Raw genomic sequence first — 23,459 nt, 5'->3', positions numbered from 1 at the left:
AAGGACCGATCGGGTGTCTGAAGCGACCCCTCGAAAGGTGAACAAATAAGAATAAGGAAATGATGCCACAGTCGGGCATCTTAGCGACACCACATAAAGGGCTTTAAAAGAAATACCACAGTCGGGCGTCTGAGCGACACCACATAAAGGGCTTTAAAAGAAATACCACAGTCGGGCGTCTGAGCGACGCCACATAAAGGGCTTTAAAAGAAATGCCACGGTCGGACGTCTGAGCGACATCGCAGAAAGGGCTTTAAAAGAAATGCCACAGTCGGACGTCTGAGCGACATCGCAGAAAGGGCTTTAAAAGAAATGCCACAGTCGGATGTCTGAGCGACATCGCAGAAAGGGCTTTAAAAGAAATGCCACAGTCGGACGTCTGAGCGACATCGCAGAAAGGGCTTTAAATTCACCAGTAAATAATACTCATAATAAACATTCAATCCATGAGAATAAACGGGTTAGTCCATCCACAGGGATAATCATTCAACCGGACTTAGCACTCATGTGATTCACCGGAGTCTCTGTCATCAAAGCTGACAATTGATTAGGATAAGATGGAACTGAAACTTGACATGGAATAGATGATTTGGAGGAATATATGACTCTGCAGAGTTTGTACAAAATTTTTCCCACAGCCAACGGATTTCCGTAGTCACGAAGGACTAGTTCCGTTTACGGTATTTCGGAAGAAAACACAGCTAACCGGTACACACCCATCCTACCTCTCGATGCTAGGAATCACCCTAGTCATCGTCCAAGAAAAACTTTTGAGATGGGGAGATCACAATCTCGAATAGCATGGGATCAAATTTATATACGCGCGCTCTAAGGGGTGCCCCCCTCTCGGTCCCAACCGGAAACACCCATGCCCCCTGACCGGATGACTGGCTTTAATCCAGGGCCATGGAACCATCATCACGGCCTCTCCTCTTTGGTGTGTACCATGAAAGCGGTTTGCAACTTACTAAACCATATTCCTTGCGGAAAACATGTGGTAGTACAAGGAAGGAAATGATAGGTACTGGACCGATATGGTTTGACACTGAAGTCACATAGTCTGGCGTAAGACTGGCATGCTACAACACTGCCATCGTACCCATCCTCATGCCAACACATGGCCATTCATATTCACATTCATCCACGTATGGATCATCGAACTCACTTACCTCATTATCACATAAGATAACGTTCATCGGTATGCTCACCAACATGCCATGAAACTAACTAAATGCAAAACATGCCAAGACACTCATCATATCAAAAGTTCAAACATGCTTGCCTGGTTCAGAGTAGTCGGAGCCTAGCTCGGTGAAGTTCGCGGCTCCGTCACCTCCTTCGGTATCTACGGTTTAAAGAAAATATATGCGCTAACGTAAATACCAAGGAGTGCACAGAAGGTAAACCAAATATTTTTCAAATAAATCTGATAAAAAACCAGACAAAATTTTAAAGAGAATAGAAAAAGAATCAATCAAAAATACTTTTCTGATTAAAAGTTATAAGGGTTTTTGTCCAGGGACTTATCTGTAATGAAACAGAAGATTTCCAGGGGCTAGTTTATAAAAACAGAAAACGCTTCGGTAGCGACTACGCCAGCCCAAAGAGAAAACGCATTCTGCCCGAAGGCGCTTCCAGAAAACGATTCGAAAGAGAGAGCAGAGAGGCTGACGGTGGGGTCCCACCCGTCAGGTTCAAATGTTCAAATGGGGCGGCAGAGTTCGCCGGCGCCCGAGAGCCGCGGTGGTCGCCGGCGGCGATCCACGGCGAGGCAGAGAGATCGGAGAGTACCTCCGTGCTCAGGGCACCCTTCCGCGTCAGTTGATGGTGGTGGAGTCGGTCGGCGACCACCACGTCGACGGCGAGTTTTGCTCCGGTGGACAGCGGCTCGGGTGGTCGAGGGGCTCGTCGGAGAAGGCTGCAAAGGTTAAATTGAAGAGGGGGTTATGCTCCTGGCAGCTAGAGAGGGTAACAAACGGGGTTTGAGCGCCGGAGATGGCCTCACCAGAACGAATCGGGCTGGAGGCCGAGGCGGGGCGAGGCGGCCGGAGCTGGGGGAGGAGACCTCCTCGAGGTCCCCCTAGTGGCCTGGCGGGGTGTTGGTGAGTAGTGGAGGTGCTGCGTGCACGAGAGTGAGCTCGGGACCCCTTTATATAGGCGGTCCGAGGCGGTTGCCGTGAACGAGGATCACCGGCGAGTGATTACGGTGGCGCAGTGCTCGGTCGGGGTGGTTAGGGGGTCGAGCGTCATTACGGAGGTTCAATGGGTCCGTTTTGGTGTTAAACTGGCCGGGGTTTGGGTGTTAAGGGCGAGCTCGACGGAACGGGGATGGCGCGGGCCCGTCGGCGGCGGAGAGCGCGTTCCGTGCTTGCCGGCCACGGTGGCTGTGCTACGGGCGTGCGCTGGCGTGCATGAGGCCACGCGGAGAGCCAGGGAGCGATGGGCGGCGCGGAACAGCGTTTTGCCGTGGTGTGCCTCCTGTCGGCCGCCACGGGAGGTCCCGACGCCGCAGAAGACACCGGCGAGGGCGGGCCAGCGCGCTACCGACGCCAGGAAGGCTCCACGCACGCGTGTGAAGCTTCGGACAAGAGGAAGAGGCGGCGAGGAACGTGCCAAGGGCACTGTGGCCGCGTGACTGAAACTGATGGACGGAAGATGACACTGAAACTGAATTTTCTGAACTTTGAACAGTAACAGTGCCCACAAGGTGTTCGACCGAATGAAATTGGCCTCTGGTGATTTTTCCTTGAGCTGATTTTTGGTGGAGTGGCTTCTCCTTGCTCAAGTAGGCTGCATGATTTTTGGTGGAATTTTTGGAGCAGTGTGGATATGAATTTCACCAAATTTGGCAAATCTGGTCCAAACTTGCAGAGACTGTATTTTGAAAAATTTGAAAAGAGGAGGAGTGGATCAAGATGGTTCTGGGTTGTGGGTTCAAAGGACAATCCTGGAGAATTGGTTTGAGGTCAAAACTCAAATGAAAAAGTGTACTTGCTTTGAAAATCCCTCAGGCTCCAAATAATTTTCAGAATTGATTTGAGGGGAAAAAATAATTAGAATAAAATCCAAAACCAGTTTGGATTAGTTGGGACAGAGAACTTAGGTTGATCACAAGGGGGAGGGGAGGTTCTGGAGGGGTTTTATCTCATGGGCAAAAATACAAAGCCAAGGGTGGCTTCAAAGATAAGAAAATCCCAATTTTCATAGAGCTTCACTTAAAAAATAAAACAAATTAAAACTCCCAAAAAAATAAATTTTTAGAGGGAACTAACAGAGAAGAAGCTTGCAAAAGATCAACCACCAAAGTTTGAAAGAAAAAAAAATCCTTGCCAAGGCAAAAGGAGGTTTTTAAGAGGAAGGTTTTTCTGAAAAATAAAAAAAATTTAAAAAGGTCTCTCCTCAAAACCACAAAGTTTTTGATAAAAACCAAATAAAAATTTTGGAGTGTCACACCCCAATGCGGGAGTTTACAAACAGTATTAAAATCTTCTAGGTCCATGGTATATGATTTATCATAAAGATCAAATAGGACAGTGTGAGAATTGCGCGAGGATGGAAATTTAAACCTTCTCACAAATGAATCAGTTAGATAGAGGTATTGTCGGCACTTATCTGACACGAAGCTCTCAAGATCAGCGTTACGCACATATGCGTCAAATTCATCCTTGATGCCTGCTTGGACCATGAAATCCTCTGACGGCCATTCACAAGGCCGCACTTGAGCTTCCCTTGGTAGTTCATTGTCCGGATCACGTATCGCCGGCCTTGGGCCTTGCTTCCTTGAGGAACCACCCTAGTACATTGTCCTAAACATATTTCTTCCTTTGAAAAATTTCTGAAATTGTAGTGACTCAAAATAAAAGTGAACCAAACTCAACAAGATTGATAGCAACTACTCCCACAAGTTCCTAGAGGCCATATCATGCATTAAAACTACTTTTGACCACATAAATTTAACATGCAAGCTCAAGAACAGGGTGACGTAAGCAAAAAAAATTGCAATAAGTAAAGCACTAGAACAAAAACTAATTGGACCATTGGAGGAGTCACATACCAAAGTGAATGGAGCTTTGAGCAAGGAGATCAAAAATGGCAGCAAGATGAGCTAGAACTCGGGTTTGAGCTGGTGGAGGATTTTTTCTGGAGGAAGACGAAGTGTGTGGGTGCAAGAATAAGTGGAGGGGGCCCACATGGGTTCCATGAGGCAAAGGGCGTGCCCCAGGGGGGTGGGTGTGCCCTGGACCCTCGTGGCCAGGTGGTGGGTCCCCCAGGTGTGTTGTTAGTGCCAATAATTCTTAAATATTCTAGAAAAAAACATATTAAATTTTCAGGACATTTGGAGAACTTTTATTTTCGGAGTATTTTTTATTACAAACAGACAGAAAATAATATTTTTGCTTTATCTAATCTAAATAACAGAAAGTAAAAAGAGGGTATAGAGAGTTGTGCTTTCTAACTTCATCCATTTCATGCTCATCAAAAGGAATCCACTAACAAGGTTGATCAAGTCTTGTTAACAAACTCTTTCTAAATCGCATGAAACCGGAGAATTTTCGAATAACACTAAGTTACCTCAAGGGGGATATGCACATCCCCAACAATAAGAATATCATATTTTTTTGACAGTAGGAAGAGGAAATTCAAAACCTCCAATAATAATCGTTGGAATTTTTCCAATACAATTGATATTGTGGACTTGAGGTTGTTTCCTCGGAAAGTGTACCGTATGCTCATTACCATTAACATGAAAAGTAATATTGCCTTTGTTGCAATCAATAACAGCCCCTGCAGTATTCAAAAAGGGTCTACCAAGAATAATAGACATACTATCATCCTCGGGAATATCAAGAATAACAAAGTCTGTTAAAATAGTAACATTTGCAAACACAACAGGCACATCCTCACAAATACCGACAGGTATAGCAGTTGATTTATTGGCCATTTGCAAAGATATTTCAGTAGGTGTCAACTTATTCAAATCAAGTCTATGATATAAAGAGAGAGGCAAAACACTAACACCGGCTCCAAGATCACATAAAGCAGTTTTAACATAGTTTCTTTTAATGGAGCATGGTATAGTTGGTACTCCGAGATCTCCTAGTTTCTTTGGTATTCCACCCTTAAAAGTATAATTAGCAAGCATGGTGGAAATTTCAGCTTCCGGTAGCTTTCTTTTATTTGTGACAATATCTTTCATATACTTAGCATAAGGATTCATTTTAAGCATATTAGTCAAACGCATACGCAAAAAGATAGGTCTAATCATTTCAGCAAAGCGCTCAAAATCCTCATCATCCTTTTTCTTGGATGATTTAGGAGGAAAAGACATGGGTTTCTGAACCCATGGTTCTCTTTCTTTACCGTGCTTCCTAGCAACAAAGTCTCTCTTATCATAACGTTGATTCTTTGATTGTGGGTTATCAAGATCAACAGCGGGTTCAATCTCTACATCATTGTCATTGCTAGGTTGAGCATCAACATGAACATCATCATTAACATTATCACTAGGTTCATGTGCATTACCAGATTGAGTTTCAGCATCAGAAATAGAAATATCATTGGGATTCTCACGTATGTCAACAACAATTTCACTAGAAGCATGCAATGTCCTATCATTTTTCTTTTTCTTCTTTTAAGAAGTACTAGGTGCATCAACATTAGTTCTCTGAGAATCTTGCTCAATTCTCGTAGGGTGGCCCTCAGGATACAAAGGTTCCTGAGTCATTTTAGCCCCTCTAGTCATAACTCTAATAGAATTATCATTTTTCTTGTTATTTAATTCATTGAGCAAATCATTTTGAGCTTTAAGTACTTGTTCTACTTGAGTGGTAACCATACAAGCATGTTTACTAATATGTTTAAGTTCACCTTTAACTCTAGACATATAATCACTCAAGTGTTCAATCATATAAGCATTACGTTTCAATTGTCTACCAACATAAGCATTGAAGTTTTCTTGTTTTACAATAAAATTATCAAACTCATCTAAGCATTGGCTAGCAGACTTATAACGAGGAATATCACCTTCATCAAATCTATAGAGAGAATTTACCTTTACTACCTATGTCGGGTTATCAAGACCTTTTATCTCTTCAATAGGTGGTAAATTCTTAACATCTTCAGCTTTAATACACTTTACTTTCATCGATTTCTTTGCCTCTTGCATATCTTTAGGACTGAGAAATAGAATACCCCTTTTCTTCGGAGTTGGCTTAGGAGTTGGTTCAGGCAGTGTCCAATCATTTTCATTACTCAACATATTATTCAATAGCAATTCGGCTTGATCAACAGTTCTTTCCCTGAAAACACAACCAGCAGAACTATCCAGGTGGTCTCTGGAAGCATCAGTTAGTCCATTATAAAAGATATAAAGTATTTCATTTTTCTTGAGAGGATGATTAGGCAAAGCATTAAGTAATCGGAGAAGCCTCCCCCTAGCTTGTGGGAGACTCTCTTCTTCAATTTGCACAAAATTATATATTTCCCTTAAAGCAGCTTGTTTCTTATGAGCGGGGAAATATTTAGCAGAGAAGTAATAAATCATATCCTGGGGACTACGCACACAACCAGGATCAAGAGAATTAAACCATGTTTTAGCATCACCCTTTAATGAGAACGGAAACAACTTAAGGATAAAGTAATATCGATTTTTATCATCATTAGTGAACAGGGTGGCTATATCATTTAATTTAGTAAGATGTGCCACAACAATTTCAGATTCATAGCCATAAAAAGTATCAGATTCAACCAAAGTAATTAACTCAGGATCGACAGAGAAATCATAGTCCTTATCGGAAATACAGATAGGTGAAGTAGCAAAAGCAGGGTCATATTTCATTCTAGCATTCAAAGATTTTTCTTTGAGCTTAGCTAACAGTTTCTTGAGATCATATCTATCATTGCAAGCTAAAAGGTCTCTAGCAGTTTCTTCATCCATAACATAACCCTCAGGTATAATAGGCAATTCATATCTAGGGGGAGAATATTCATCATCACTTTCATCAATATTATCAGTTTCAATAATTTCATTCTCTCTAACCCAAGCAAGTTGTTCAACAAGAAATTCACCTAGTGGCACAGTATTATCAAGCATAGAAGTAGTTTCAACATAAGCATCATGCATAGAAGAAGTGGCATGATCAATAACATGCGACATATCATAATGAATAACAGGTGTAGGTGTCGCAAGTTTACTCAAAACAGAAGGTGAATCAAGTGCAAAGCTAGATGGCAGTTCCTTACATCCCTTCGTAGTTGAGGGAAAGATCTTGGTTCTTTCATCTTTCAAGTTCCTCATAGTGATCAATAGATATAAATCCCAAGTGACTCAAAGAATAGAGCTATGCTCCCTGGCAACAGCGCCAAAAAATAGTCTTGATAACCCACAAGTATAGGGGATCGCAACAGTTTTGGAGGGTAGAGTATTCAACCCAAGTTTACTGATTCGACAGAAGGGGAGCCAAAGAATATTCTCAAGTATTAACAGTTGAGTTGTCAATTCAACCGCACCTGAAAGACTTAATATCTGCAGCAAAGTATTTAGTAGCAAAGTAATATGGAAGTAATGGTAATGGTGGCAAAAGTAATAGTATTGGTTTTGTAGTAATTGTAAAAGTGGCAACGGAAAAGTAATTAAGCAAAGATCAATATGTGAAAAGCTCGTAGGCATTGGATCAGTGATGGATAATTATGTCGGATGTGATTCCTCATGCAACAGTTATAACATAGGGTGACACAGAACTAGCTCCAGTTCATTAATATAATGTAGGCATGTATTCCAAATATAGTCATTGGTGCTTATGGAAAAGAACTTGCATGACATCTTTTGTCCTACCCTCCCATGGCAGCGGGGTCCTATTAGAAACTAAGGGATATTAAGGCCTCCTTTTAATAGAGTACCGGACCAAAGTATTAACACTTAGTGAATACATGAACTCCTCAAACTATAGTCATCACCGGGAGTGGTCCCGATTATTGTCACTTCGGGGTTACTGGATCATAACACATAGTAGGTGACTATTGACTTGCAAAATAGGATCAGAACTCACATCTATTCATGAAAACATAATAGGTTCAGATCTAAAATCATGGCACTCAGGCCCTAGTGACAAGCATTAAGCATAGCAAAGTAATACCAACATCAATCTCATAACATAATGGATACTAGGGATCAAACCCTAACAAAACTAACTTGATTACATGATAAATCTCATCCAACCATCACCGTCCGGCAAGCCTACGATGGAATTACTCATGCACGGTGGTGAGCATCATGAAATTGGTAATGGAGGAAGGTTGATGATGACGATGGCGACGGATTCCCCTCTCCGGAGCCCCGAACTAACTCCAGATCAGCCCTCCTGAGAGAGATTAGGGCTTGGCGGCGGCTCCATATCATAAAACGCGTTGAATCCTTCTCTCTGATTTTTTTCTCCCCGAACGTGAATATATAGAGTTGGAGTTGAGGTCGGTGGTAACTCAGGGGGCCACGAGATAGGGGGTGCGCCCCCCACACTCGTGGATAGGGTGTGGGCCCCCTGACGTTGATTCTTTCATCAGTATTTTTTATATATTCCAAAAATATTCTTCGTGAAGTTTCAGGTCATTCTGAGAACTTTTATTTCTACACAAAAATAACACCATGGCAATTCTGCTGAAAACACCGTTAGGACGGGTTAGTTCCATTCAAATCATGCAAGTTAGAGTCCAAAACAAGGTCAAAAGTGTTTGGAAAAGTAGATACGATGGAGATGTATCACAGCCACACGCCTGCGGCCACGCTTGGCGGAGCGGAGGAAGCAAAGACACAAGACTACTAGAGCAGCACCATGCCGAAGGCACAAGAAGCAGAGGGGCGAGGTGAAACTCCCCACCAAGGCCCTTGCCGGGGTGAACTTCACGGCCCCGGCAAGTGTCTTGCCGGGGCAACTTGCCCCACACCAACAAGGCCGCCACCCTCGAGTCTAAGAGTCCCAACGCCATCAACCACATCGGAACCAAGGCTTGGGAGGCGCCTCCATGGTGGCATGCAGACCTTTGTGAAGACAAAAGGCCTACGAGGCCTAGATAGGATCCAAGAAACAAGACAACAGCAAGGCTCCTTGCCGAGGATGCCCACGAGGCCCTGGCAAGGCTCCTGCCAAAGATACCCACGAGGCCTCGGTAAGACTCTTGCCGAGGGCGCTGACAAGGCCCTGGCAAGACCCTTGCCGGGAAGAACAGCAAGACAGCAGCAAGGCCTTGCGGCCCCGTTGCCACCCCAGCTCAGCGGCCGACCCACCAACTAAGTAGGTACCCGCATGGCAGTATGTGGCTCCTAAGCCAACTAGTCAAGCACCTAGGTGGTGGCATGCAGATCTTCGTGAAGACCCTGCCAGCACACCAGCTCAGCAGCCTGCCAGCCTACATGGCACTGCATGCCTTGTTGGCCTGGATGCGTGTCGGAGCAAGGCGAAGCAGCGACGGACGGGACGGGCTCCGCTGCCATCCCCGATAAAGCGAGAGGACACCTAAGTAGCGCATTTAATGTGTTTTGTCCCGTGATGTCAGGTGATAAACTTGACTAATGTACAACTTTCCACCTCCTATGTGCCACTATGGCAGACCCTTTTACTATAAAAGGAGGCCCGCGGCATACTGTGAGAGGATTCGGACATCTTGGACCCTGCACGCTTTGTAGCTAGTCCAAGAACACCAGATAAACACAAACCAGTAGGAGTAGGGTATTACGCATCACTTGCGGCCCGAACCTGGATAAACTCCCCCGTGTTGATCTCCTAAACCCGCTCTTTCCACAGCCCCGCGCCCGCCCGTTGGAGGGATTCCCTATGATCCCATAGGTGTCGTTCACCCCGACATAAATTGGAAGGAATTTTTAAACATATTGGTCGAACGGCTATCACACAATTAAGCATGGAGTGCCATGGCAATTAAATTCCAAAAAATTAAAAAAAATTCAGAAACACTTGAAACCTTAGTTGATGTAATGTCATGCCACCAACATGATGTGGTAGAAAATTTGGCATGTGACACGAAAGTTTGGACACACACCCCTCACAAACCGGAGAAACTCACTAGAAGGCTCGTGGTTCCGAGAGGGAACAATGTATGTTTGATGACGAATGGGAGATAGCTTCCTCTTACAGCCTTCGAATTTTTTTCTATGTGTAACATGCACTAATACAACTGTCATGTGAAAATTTGGAAAAATTTAGGGGTCATTTGAGCTTTTGAAGACATTTAAGTGATTTTAAAGCCATTTAATGACCGTAATTCAAATTTGAACTACATCTACATGCAACGACTAACCATAACGGTTTGAAAAGACATATTTGTGTACATGTGTGCGAGTTAATTCCATGTGCAGTAAATTAGAAGGAATTTTCAAACATATTGGTGTCACGACATGGACACATGCATATGTATGCATGGAGTGCCATGGCATTTTAATTTAAAAAAATCAAAAAATGATCAGAAAAACATGAAACCTTGCTTGATGTAATGTCATGCCACCAAGATGATGTGGTAAAAAAATTGGCATGTTTGACGAAAGTTTGGACACACACCCCTCACAAACCGGAGCAACTCACTAGAAGGCTCGTGGTTCTGAGAGTGAACAATGCATGTTTGATGACGAATAGAAGATAGCTTCCTCTAACGGCCTTCAACTGTAATGTGAAAATTTGGAAAATTCTAGGGATCATTTGACCTTTTAAAGACATTTAAGTGATTTTCTAGCCATTTAATGACCGTAATTCAAATTTGAACTACATCTACATGCAACGCCTAACCATAACGGTTTGAAAAATCATATTTGTGTACTTGTGTGCGAGGTAATTCCATGTGAAGTAAATTAGAAGAAATTTTCAAACATATTGGTCTCACGGCATGAACACATGCATGGAGTGCCATGGCATTTTAGTTCCAAAAAAATGATCAGAAAAACATGAATCCTTGCTTGATGTAATGTCATGCAACCAAAATGATGTGGTAAAAAAATTGGCTTGTTTGACGAAAGTTTGGACACACCCCCCTCACAAAACGGAGAAACTCACTAGAAGGCTCGTGGTTCCGAGAGGGAACAGTGCATGTGTGATGACGAACGGGAGATAGCTTCCTCTTATGGCCTTCAAATTTTTTTCTATATTTAACGTGCACTAAAACAATTGTCATGTGAGAATTTGGAAAATTTCATGGGTCATTTGATCTTTAAAAGACATTTAAGTGATTTCCCAGCCATTTAGTGACCGTAATTCAAATTTGAACTACATCTACATGCAACGGCTAACCATAACGGTCTGAAAAATCATATTTGTGTACTTGTGTGCGAGTTAATTCCATGTGCAGTAAAGAATTTTCAAACATATTGTTCTCACGGCATGGACACATGCAAGGAGTCCCATGGCATTTTAATTCCAAAAAATTGAAAATGATCAGAAGAACATGAAACATTGCTTGATGTAATGTCATGCCACCAAGATGATGTGGTCAAAAATTGGCCTATTTGATGAAACTTTGGACAACCCCCCCCCCCTCACAAATCGAAGCAACTCACTAGAAGGCTCGTGGTTCTGAGAGGGAACAATGCATGTTTGATGACGAACGTGGGATAGCTTCCTCTTATGGCCTTCAGAATTGTTTCTACGTTTAACGTGCACTAATACAATGTCAGGACCCCGACTCGATGTCACATCGATCTAGCCGGTAACACCTCATATCACTTTGCGGCCTCACGCACGGTATCCCCACGGGTGTCGCCTTACCTTTGCCCGGGACCGTTTGCGCCTTTTGGCTCACGTATATGATAGTGTCGCTAGCATCCATATGATAAGGAGCCCGGGCTGACATGACTAGTCGTAAACCCAAAGTGGCACAGACTTACAGGGACAGGCATCCATGACCCAGCTTCGAACGTGTCGGTCATCAGCAAGTGGGTCCGGGCTGTAGCACTGGGCTAGCAGGACTCCGGTAAACCGGGCTGTAGCGGGCTAACAGGACTCCGGTACTCAAAGCGTGACATTTCCCCGAAGGGACAGACACAGGAACGAAGAAGGACACATGTCGGCCAGCCTAAGTGTTCCAGAGCAGTAGCAAGCTACCATGGCTCAGCGGTAACACTAGGAGACATTTCCCGGTAAGAGAGGCTACTAAAGGTAAACAACTAGATAGTCAGATCCCACACATACCAAGCATTTCAATCATACACACAATATGCTCGATATGTGCAAATACAACGAAGCATCACAACATGACTCTACGACACAAGTACTTTATTTAAGGCTCAGGGAGCCATACACAACATACACGAAGGTACGGGTCTCACGACCCAACATACAAGTCATACAATCATACAAACCAGCAGCGGAAGTAACTTGTCTGAGTACAGACAACTAGTAAAATAAAAGAGGCTTGGGAAGCCTAGCTATACTACAAGGTCCTTCACAAGCTCAGGGTCACCACCTGGGTCTTTAGCCTACTCGTTGATGTCAACGTCTACATAGAACCCATCAGAAGGGGTTGCAGCGTCTTCTGTAAAAATGTAGATTATAGCAACATGAGTACAAAGGTACTCAACAAGACTTACATCAGATCCTACATACATGCTTAGTATCAAGAAGGGTTGGTGGAGTTATTGCAGCAAGCCAGCTTTGACTCTTGGCTAGACTATCCTACGATACTCCAACTTGAAATGGTTTTGCGCACACGAGTCCACTACTCACCACTTCAATACACTACCGAGGATCCACCTCCGTCTTCCTACGGAAGAGCCATCCTCGGCACTCACACTTATCTTGAGGCTTTTAATAGTTTCCATTTACTTGTCTATGAACTGTATAGGCAACCAAGTAGTCCTTTACCGCGGACGCGGCTATTCGAATAGATTATGATAACCCTGCAGGGGTGTACTTCTTCATACATGTTTCCACCACTTAGCGTCTGCACACGACATGTGCTCGGCAGACTTCAAGCGAAAGCCGACGTGGGTGTAGACCACGACCTACCTAAACACTTAAGCCTCTAGTCCAGGTTTATCGCCTATTCAGGTTCCATCCGCAGGGAGTCCGGCCGAGGTTTCCCATACGGCCCCGAACGATGTGAACAGGGTTCCCGTGATACCTAACGGGTATTCGGTACACCGTGCCACGTACCTACCGCATCACAGCCCACCCCTACGGTCAGCGCTGTCCACGGCCTCCAGTAGGCTACAAACACCAGAAACTACTTGCAACTCCTGGACAGAGAGCTAGGGTGAATAAGAAGTCGAGCGGGGTCATATTTCAGGGCCCAATGCATGGTAGTAGCTGTATCTTAAATCACACATACAGATCTCAGTGCTTAAGGTCGGCTTCAATGAAACAACCCACCATGTACTCCTACATGGCCTCTCATCGATACCTTTACCAAATCGTGTTCACCACACCACTCTCATTTCCGACATAATCATTTCACTCTAGCCATCACCCAGATGAACCAGACCTGACACGACTCTAAGCATAGCAGGCATAGCAAGGTAGGAACAACACATACATATGGCCCAATCAACTCCTACACATGCTAGTGGGTTTCATCTAGTTACTGTGGCAATGACAGGTCATGCAGAGGAAATGGGTTCAACTACCGTAGCACACAGCAGTTTGAAACGCGTTGTCTTAATGCAGTAAAAGAGAGCAGGAGCGAGAACATGGGATTGTATCGATATGATCAAATGGTTGGTTGCTTGCCTGATGGTTCGATGCACTGATACGGTTCTTCGTTAGGGTAATCACGGTACTCCTCGGAGGCAGAACCTGTCGCAAGGACACCGATACACAACCATCACCAAACAATGTGCAACAATATGATGCATGCATGAAACATGGCAATATGAGTGTGCTGGGCTAATGCAACTAAAACCAGAAGGGTTTGAACAAATTTGAATCAAGGATTCAAATTTCAAATTCAAATATGGCCTTTTAAAGTGCTTTTCCTTGTTCTGCTTAAAACATCAATTTAACTTGTTTGATCATGCATGAAAATAGTACAGATGGATAGATTGGATTTTTCTGATCATTTTTCATATATAATTTGTCCAAATTGGAGTTACAGAATAAAAGTTATGAATTTTTAAAGTTTAAATAATATTCTGGAATTTCCTGATTTAAATTAAATCCAGAAATATAAATATTGCGCCAGCATGACGTCAGCATGACGTCAGTGGTCAACTGTGGCTGGCTGGAGTCAAACCTGACGTGTGGGGTCCACACGTCAGTGACTGGGGGGTTAAACAGGGTTAGTTTAATCCTAATTAGGGGTTAGTGGCGCTGGGGCCCACTGGTCAGTGTCAGGGGGTTAACTAACAGTGGTTAGCGCTAATCCTAATTAGCTACAGGGCTGGGCCCACCTGTCAGGGACTCAGGGGGTCCTGCCGTGGTCAAAGTGGGTCAAACCCACCGGCGACATGACGCCGGCGAGGCCCGAGACGGCAGCGCGATGCGGAATCGCGCTACAGGGCACGGGCGAGGCCGTGCTTGGGCTCGTTGGAGAGCTCTTGCTCCCGCGCGTCGAACGGTGGTGGTGGCCGAGCCTGAGGTGGCCGGAGTCGACGGCGGCGAGCTCGGCTGCGGCCGCCGGGGTTCGGTCGTGCACGGAAACGGGGTTGGAGCTCGAAGGCGAGCGAAGCGAGGCGCTAGGGATGCTCTATGGAGCCTTACGAACTCGTTGGACTCGCCGGGGTGACCAAATGGTCACCGGAGCTGCGTCGACGGCGAGCTCGGCGACGGCGGAGGTTCGGCCGTGGTGGGGAGGAGGCTACGGTGAGGTAACGAGGGGGAGAAGAGGGGGAAACTGTGGCGTAGCTCACCGCGGTTGCAGTGGGCGTCGAAGCGGGCTCGGGTACGCGCTGGAGACGGCGAATCGACGGCGACGGTGGTCGGAGCCCGAGGAGGGGAACGGCGACGTGGCGGCGATGCAGGGCTTCCGGAGACCCGTGGAGCGGTGGGGAGGAAGAGGAGGTCGAGGCGGAGCCGCTGAGCTAGTCGGGGGAGCGAGGGGTGGCCGGAGACGGCTGCTATGGCGAACGGCGGCAACGGTGGTGTTCGGCCGTGTGAGAGAGAGAGCGAGGGAGAGGAGGGGAGAGCCGAGGGAGAGTGAGAGAGAGCAGGGGGGAGGCGTGGCGTCGTCCGGGGCATCGAGCGAGGAGGGGAGGGCAGGCAGGTAGGGAGAGAGGTGGCGTGGCGCGGTGGCGCGCGCGCGCGCCGGCCACACTCCCCTCCCTCTGTCGAGGACGAAGACGACAGAGGAGGGAGGCGGGCTGGGCCGCCTGCTGGCTGGGCCGCACAGGGAGAAGCCCAGGTAAGTTTCTCCCTTTATTTATTTTTCTGTTTTCTAATTTCTGACATTTGTTTTGATTTAAATACTATATTAAATCATTTATTTAACTTATGCCAATTTTTGCAGGAGCTAGATATATTATTCCAGAGCTCCTTTATAATTGGCATAATATTTGGGCATATATTAATATATATAATTAATATATTTCCAATGCAAATATTTATGCATTAATTCCAAATGCCCAAAATAAATACCTATGAGCTCTTAAAAATATTGGTTTGATTTTTATCTCTGCCCAATATTTTCAGAGAGCAACATGAGCATTTTCTTGGACCCTTTTGGAGAAATTTTTATTTGGGTCATTTTCAAAAAGATTCTGAGGGTTTCACAGATCCCCATTTCAAGTTTCTGATGAAAGAGTAAACATGATGCAACACTCTAATGCATGACTAGCTAGGGTGTGACAACTCACCCCCACTCAAAAGAATCTCGTCCCGAGATTTGGGTTCCTCCGGGAAGAAGGCGGGATACTCAAGTCGAAGACGATCTTCCCTTTCCCAAGTTGCTTCAACCTCAGAATGATGAGACCACTGAACTTTGAGGAACTTGATGTTCTGACGTCGAGTGGTACGCTCGGCCTGATCGAGGATACGAATGGGGTACTCTCGATATGTAAGATTATCTTGGAGATCAAGTGTTTCGTGGTCCACTTCACGGATAGGATCCGAGAAGCAACGCCTGAGTTGAGAAACGTGGAAGACATCGTGGACTCTGGAGAGATGCGGAGGTAGTTCCAACTGGTAGGCAACTTCTCCTCGTTTGGCGAGAATGCGAAAAGGTCCAATGTAACGAGGAGCCAATTTGCCTTTGATACCGAAACGATGGGTTCCCTTCAGAGGGGTGACCCGAAGATAAGCCTTCTCGTCAACCTCGAAAGTCATAGCCTTATGTTTTCGGTCATATTGACTCTTTTGACGAGATTGGGCTGTTTTCAACTTTTCACGAACGATGCGAACTTGTTCTTCTGCTTCCTGAATCATGTCCGGGCCAAAGAATTGTCTTTCCCCGGTCTCTGACCAGTTAAGGGGTGTTCAACACCGTCGTCCATAGAGAACTTCAAAAGGGGCTTTACCCAAGCTAGATTGATAGCTGTTGTTATAAGCGAATTCGGCAAATGGAAGGCACTTCTCCCAATCCATTCCGAATGAGATAACAGAGGCTCGAAGCATGTCTTCTAGAATTTGGTTGACGCGTTCCACTTGACCACTCGACTGAGGGTGGAAGGCGGTGCTAAAGGAGAGACGGGTTCCCATAGCATTTTGGAAACTTTCCGAAAATCGAGAGGTGAAAAGACTTCCTCGATCCGAGTTGATTTCCAAAGGAACACCATGGAGGGACACTATTCGGGAGATGTATAAGTCTGCCAGCTGACTAGCGGTTATACTCTCACGAACAGGTAGGAAATGGGCTACTTTGGAAAGACGATCGACAACGACGAAGATAGCATTATTCCCTCTCCTGGTCCTGGGAAAACCGGTAATGAAATCCATACCAATTTTATCCCATTTCCATTCAGGAATAGCTAAGGGTTGAAGGGTGCCAGCAGGCCGTTGATGCTCTGCTTTTACACGACGACAGACGTCGCAATTTGCAATATACTGAGCAATCTCTCTCTTCATCCTAGTCCACCAGAACCTCTGGCGTAGGTCCTGATACATCTTAGTACTACCGGGATGAATGGTGAGAGGAGATTCATGAGCCTCCTTAAGGATCAACTGCCGTAGATGCTGGTTCTTGGGAACCACTAGACGGTTCTCAAAGTACACCACACCATGATCATTTGTGGAGAAACAACTAGCACCTCCGCTAGCAATGTTCTCTTTGATTTTAGATATTCCCTTATCTCGCTTTTGGGCAGCAATGATTTGATCCGTAAGAGTAGGTTTTGCTACCAAGGTGGAAAGAAATCCTTGAGGGACAATGTGAAGGTTAAGCTTACGAAATTCCTCATGGAGAAGCGGTTGACTTTGTTGTAACATCAGATTGTTACAATAAGATTTACGACTTAGCGCATCAGCCATGACGTTGGCTTTTCCTGGGGTGTAAGTTATTCCTAAGTCGAAATCTGTGATCAACTCGACCCAACGTCTTTGCCTGAGATTCAGATCCGGTTGGGTGAAGATGTACTTCAGGCTTTGGTGATCAGTGAATATTTCGCAACGATTACCGAGGAGGTAATGTCGCCAGGTCTTAAGTGCATAGACTACGGCTGCAAGCTCTAGATCATGAGTAGGATAATTCTCCTCATGTGGGTGCAATTGCCGTGAAGCGTAGGCAATTACGTGTCGATCTTGCATGAGAATGCAACCTAGTCCTTGTCGCGAGGCGTCGCAGTAGATAACAAAGTCCTTGGAGAAGTCTGGCGGTACCAGTACGGGAGCAGAAGTCAGGCGTCTTTTCAGTTCCTGAAAGCTGTGCTCACATTGTGGAGTCCACTCGAACTTCTTATCTTTCTTGAGGAGTTCGGTTAGAGGTTTAGCAACTTTGGAGAAGTTCTCGACAAAGCGACGACAATAGCTCGCTAAGCCCAGAAAACTCCGAACTTACTTGACCGATTCAGGTGGAGTCCAATTAAGGACGGCTTGAACTCGCTCAGGGTTAACAGCAATACCTTTACCAGATATTACATGACCCAGATAGGTCACTTCTGGCAACCAGAATTCACATTTAGAAAATTTGGCATAAAGGCGATGCTCTCGAAGTTTCTTCAACACTAGCCTTAGATGTTCGGCATGTTCTTCCTCGTTTTTGGAGTAGATGAGTATATCATCGAGGTAGACTACAACGAATTTATCCAAATACTCCATGAAGATTGAGTTCATTAACCGAGAAAAGGTGGCTGGAGCGTTGGTTAAACCGAAGGACATGACGGTGTACTCGTATTGGCCATAACGAGTAACAAAGGCCGTTTTAGGAATGTCCCCGTTTCTGATTTTGATTTGATGGTAGCCCAACCTCAAATCCATCTTGGAGAAGACTGAGGATCCAGCGAGCTGATCGTACAGGTCGTTGATCCTGGGAAGCGGATATTTGTTCTTGATTGTGACCAAATTGACAGGTCGGTAATCTACAACCATCCGGTCCGTACCATCCTTCTTCTTGACGAAGAGAATGGGGCAAGCCCACGGAGATGAACTAGGTCGGATGAAACCCTTTTTCAAGGACTCATCGAGTTGTTTCTTAAGCTCGGCTAGTTCTAGGGGTGCCATCTTATAAGGTCTTCTAGCAATCGGAACGGTTCCTGGAATGAGGTCTATTACAAACTCAACATCCCTGTCAGGTGGAACACCTGGCAATTCCTCTGGAAAGACATCCGGGAAGTCACGGACTACCGGAACGTCCTCAAGGTCTGGCAAAGGGCTGGCGTTAAGAGAATATAATTGTCGCTTGGCTATTCGGGTCAAGACATTGACTATCTTCCCCGAAGGATGGGTGAGTTGAACAGTCCTAGAGAAGCAATCAATTTTGGCATGATGAGCTGACATCCAGTCCATACCCAAAATGATATTAATATCTGAAAATTTAAGGGCTATCAACGATGCAAGGAAAACAAGTCTGTCGACTTGGATTTCATTTCCATAACTTACCCTAGAGGTCTGCCATCTAGACCCGGGAGTAGAAATTTCCATAGTGGATGGCATGTCACAGAATGCGGTGTTATGCAAACGAGCATAGTTCTCGGATATAAATGAATGAGAGGCTCCTGTATCGAAAAGAACAGATGCCGGGTGGCAATTAACAAGGAGCATACCGAGAACGACGTTGGGATCCTCTTGAGCTTCTTCGGTAGAGATACAGTTGACATGGCCACGTGAAGCGGTGACCGGCTTGGCGTGGAACACTTTCCCTGTCGGCTTGTCACGGCCAACAGCTTTAGCAGATTGATTGGGGTTGGTCTGGGGACACTCACGCATATAGTGACCAGATTCCCCACACTTGAAACAAGTCACGGAACTGGTACGTGGAGGAGCATTGTTGGTTGGACCCCCATAGGGCTTGGCCGGTGCAGACTGTTGAACAGGGCGAGGCGCCTAGAAAGATGGCCTCGGTGTGAACCTGGGTGGCAGGGCGGTGTTGGGCACCCACACGCGGCGCTTCTGAGGACCAGCACCGGATGACCCATGTCACGGCCATGCTTGCGTGTTGCGTCATAGTCAGTCTGACCAGTTTCAGCACTGATGGCTTTGTTGACAAGTTTCTGAAAAGATGTGCACTCATGCAGACGGAGGTCGCGGCGAAGCTCAGGACTAAGGCCCTTACAGAACCTTGCTTGCTTCTTGGCATCGGTAGACACTTCCTCAGTTGCATATCGTGCGAGATTACCAAACTCCCTGCTGTAAACATCCACAGAAAGTCGGCCTTGGGTGAAACTGCAAAATTCTTCACGTTTACGGTCCATGAGACCCTCCGGAATGTGATGTTCACGGAAAGCCTCGCTGAATTCAGCCCAAGTAGTGACATGGCCCGCTGGGCGCATAGCTCCAAAATTCTCCCACCATAGACTGGCGGGGCCTTCAAGATGATATGCAGCAAAGGTGACCTTGTCAGCCTCCGCTACCAGCGCGGAACGCAGTTTGTGAGCAATACTGCGAAGCCAGTCATCAGCGTCGAGAGGCTCGACAGAGTGGTGGAACGTGGGTGGATGTAATTTGATGAAATCACTGAGTGACACCACGTTAGTCCTCTGATGGTGTGCTGTATTCTGTTCAATACGCTCCAACAAACGGTTGGTCTCCCGCTTGTTTCTCTCAGCTTCCATCATAACCTCGGCTAGGGAAGGAGGATGAGGCAGATTTTCATTCCTACCTTCACTGCCTTCGGCCTGCTCTTGAGAAGCAGGGTTAGCGCGCGTGTTGACCATCCTAGGTAAACAAGACAATGATTTAGTCAGAATGATAAAATTCCGACATAGGATAAAAATGTAAGGAATAACTCGAAATGCAAGATGATCATCCGTATGACATGGTAGATACAGAAACTGCTTCTTTTATTCCATCGTCATACACACCATACAGGGTTTAGTACAAGACCAAACAAAGTACTATTACGGTGAAAAGAGGATTACATCTCATCGGAGGCATTCCAAGCTCCTATACATTATTTTTCTACACCTCCGGAAAGAGTACAAACTAGGTCATATCCCACGAGTCACGCGGGACGATAGATGACACAGCTAGTGCGAACTAGTGATACTACCACTAACTCAGACTGATCCGTAGTAGTCCTCGTAAAAGTCACCTCCATAGCCTGGAAGCTCAACATGATCATCCGGAAACAGACGATCTCGCGGAGCTTGTGGGCCATAGGGGCTAGGATGAGGCCTTGGACCAACAGACGGTGGCCTGCGGGGACCGCGAGGTGGGGTGATGCCTCCTACATCATGCCAAACCATCACGTCTGGCAGAGCAGATCTCACAGGATAGAGATTGCGCATATCTGAATATCCAGCTTGCACCGCCGGTGCGAACCGAGTCAAAGTGGCCCAGTGGTCAGCACGGGTATTGAAGAGCTCTAACCTTAAGGCCCGATTTTCACGGTCCTTATCCTCGAGCATCTCAGCAGTGGTGCGAGTTCGTGAATCCTCCTGAGTGGGGTCAGCATAGATAGCCTGGAGATACCCTTGTGCTCCCGGAAGTGATCCTGGCATATACCAGAAATCAGAGTCCCGAAATATACCAGATCTGACTCGCATAATGGTCATCATAGAGTAGGCGGCGTCCTGCACAGCCATCTCAATAGTAACCCCGAGTCCATAGGAGCAGTGAAGAGGCTCGGTGGATCCAGGATAAGATGGAAATATCCTGACAGTGCAGAGATACTGGCTTTGATTAAAGTCTCGGAATTGCTCTTCGACCGTGTACTCGGGATACCAGCGGTATCCAGCCTCAGTCATTACCCTGACCAACTTGGCAGTATGGCCGGGTACATCTAGGCATCGAGTCAGGCGAACCACTTGATTGGGGTCGCGAGTGGCCATCTGAAAGCACAATCATAATGCAAAGGCATTAGAATTTCTAGCAAAATTTCGGCAGCATAACAGCTGTAAATGCTCAAGAAGGATTTTGAGACATTTGACAAAGGATTTCGTACACACTCAACATCATCATATCAAAGTTCTGAAACCATTATAACAACATAATGTGGTAGTAGAACTGAACTAGGCTTGTATCCATCAAACTTATAAGGTACTACTGATTAGTAACACGTGATCCTGATAGAGAGAATAGGTCCTAATTCCTTAACCCCCGGTGGAAGAATGGACTGACTCAGATCAGAATGTCATAAGATAAAGGAGTAAAAAGAGCCTTACGTTCCAACCCACAAAAAATTCCCCTACATATAACTAAAGAATTTCTAGACTCAACATCGACCAGTTTGGCTTGGAGAACCTACAGGCAGTCCGGCTCTGATGCCAACGCTGTCAGGACCCCGACTCGATGTCACATCGATCTAGCCGGTAACACCTCATATCACTTTGCGGCCTCACGCACGGTATCCCCACGGGTGTCGCCTTACCTTTGCCCGGGACCGTTTGCGCCTTTTGGCTCACGTATATGATAGTGTCGCTAGCATCCATATGATAAGGAGCCCGGGCTGACATGACTAGTCGTAAACCCAAAGTGGCACAGACTTACAGGGACAGGCATCCATGACCCAGCTTCGAACGTGTCGGTCATCAGCAAGTGGGTCCGGGCTGTAGCACTGGGCTAGCAGGACTCCGGTAAACCGGGCTGTAGCGGGCTAACAGGACTCCGGTACTCAAAGCGTGACATTTCCCCGAAGGGACAGACACCGGAACGAAGAAGGACACATGCCGGCCAGCCTAAGTGTTCCCGAGCAGTAGCAAGCTACCATGGCTCAGCGGTAACACTAGGAGACATTTCCCGGTAAGAGAGGCTACTAAAGATAAACAACTAGATAGTCAGATCCCACACATACCAAGCATTTCAATCATACACACAATATGCTCGATATGTGCAAATACAACGAAGCATCACAACATGACTCTACGACACAAGTACTTTATTTAAGGCTCAGGGAGCCATACATAACATACACAAAGGTACGGGTCTCACGACCCAACATACAAGTCATACAGTCATACAAACCAGCAGCGGAAGTAACTTGTCTGAGTACAGACAACTAGTAAAATAAAAGAGGCTAGGAAAGCCTAGCTATACTACAAGGTCCTTCACAAGCTCAGGGTCACCACCTGGGTCTTTAGCCTACTCGTTGATGTCAACGTCTACATAGAACCCATCAGAAGGGGTTGCAGCGTCTTCTGTAAAAATGTAGATTATAGCAACATGAGTACAAAGGTACTCAGCAAGACTTACATCAGATCCTACATACATGCATATTATCAAGAAGGGTTGGTGGAGTTATTGCAGCAAGCCAGCTTTGACTCTTGGCTAGACTATCCTACGATACTCCAACTTGAAATGGTTTTGCGCACACGAGTCCACTACTCACCACTTCAATACACTACCGAGGATCCACCTCCGTCTTCCTACGAAAGAGCCATCCTCGGCACTCACACTTATCTTGAGGCTTTTAGCAGTTTCCATTTACTTGTCTATGAACTGTATAGGCAACCAAGTAGTCCTTTACCGCGGACGCGGCTATTCGAATAGATCATGATAACCCTGCAGGGGTGTACTTCTTCATACATGTTTCCACCACTTAGCGTCTGCACACGATATGTGCTCGGCAGACTTCAAGCGAAAGCCGACGTGGGTGTAGACCACAACCTACCTAAACACTTAAGCCTCTAGTCCAGGTTTATCGCCTATTCAGGTTCCATCCGCAGGGAGTCCGGCCGAGGTTTCCCATACGGCCCCGAACGATGTGAACAGGGTTCCCGAGATACCTAACGGGTATTCGGTACACCCGGCCACGTACCTACCGCATCACAGCCCACCCCTACGGTCAACGCTGTCCACGGCCTCCAGTAGGCTACAAACACCAGAAACTACTTGCAACTCCTGGACAGAGAGCTAGGGTGAATAAGAAGTCGAGCGGGGTCATATCTCAGGGCCCAATGCATGGTAGTAACTGTATCTTAAATCACACATACAGATCTCAGTGCT

This window comes from Triticum dicoccoides, chromosome 7A, assembly GCF_002162155.2.
Source record: "Triticum dicoccoides isolate Atlit2015 ecotype Zavitan chromosome 7A, WEW_v2.0, whole genome shotgun sequence".
Taxonomy (NCBI): Eukaryota; Viridiplantae; Streptophyta; class Magnoliopsida; order Poales; family Poaceae; genus Triticum; species Triticum dicoccoides.
Note: the sequence above shows the minus strand (reverse complement) of the source record.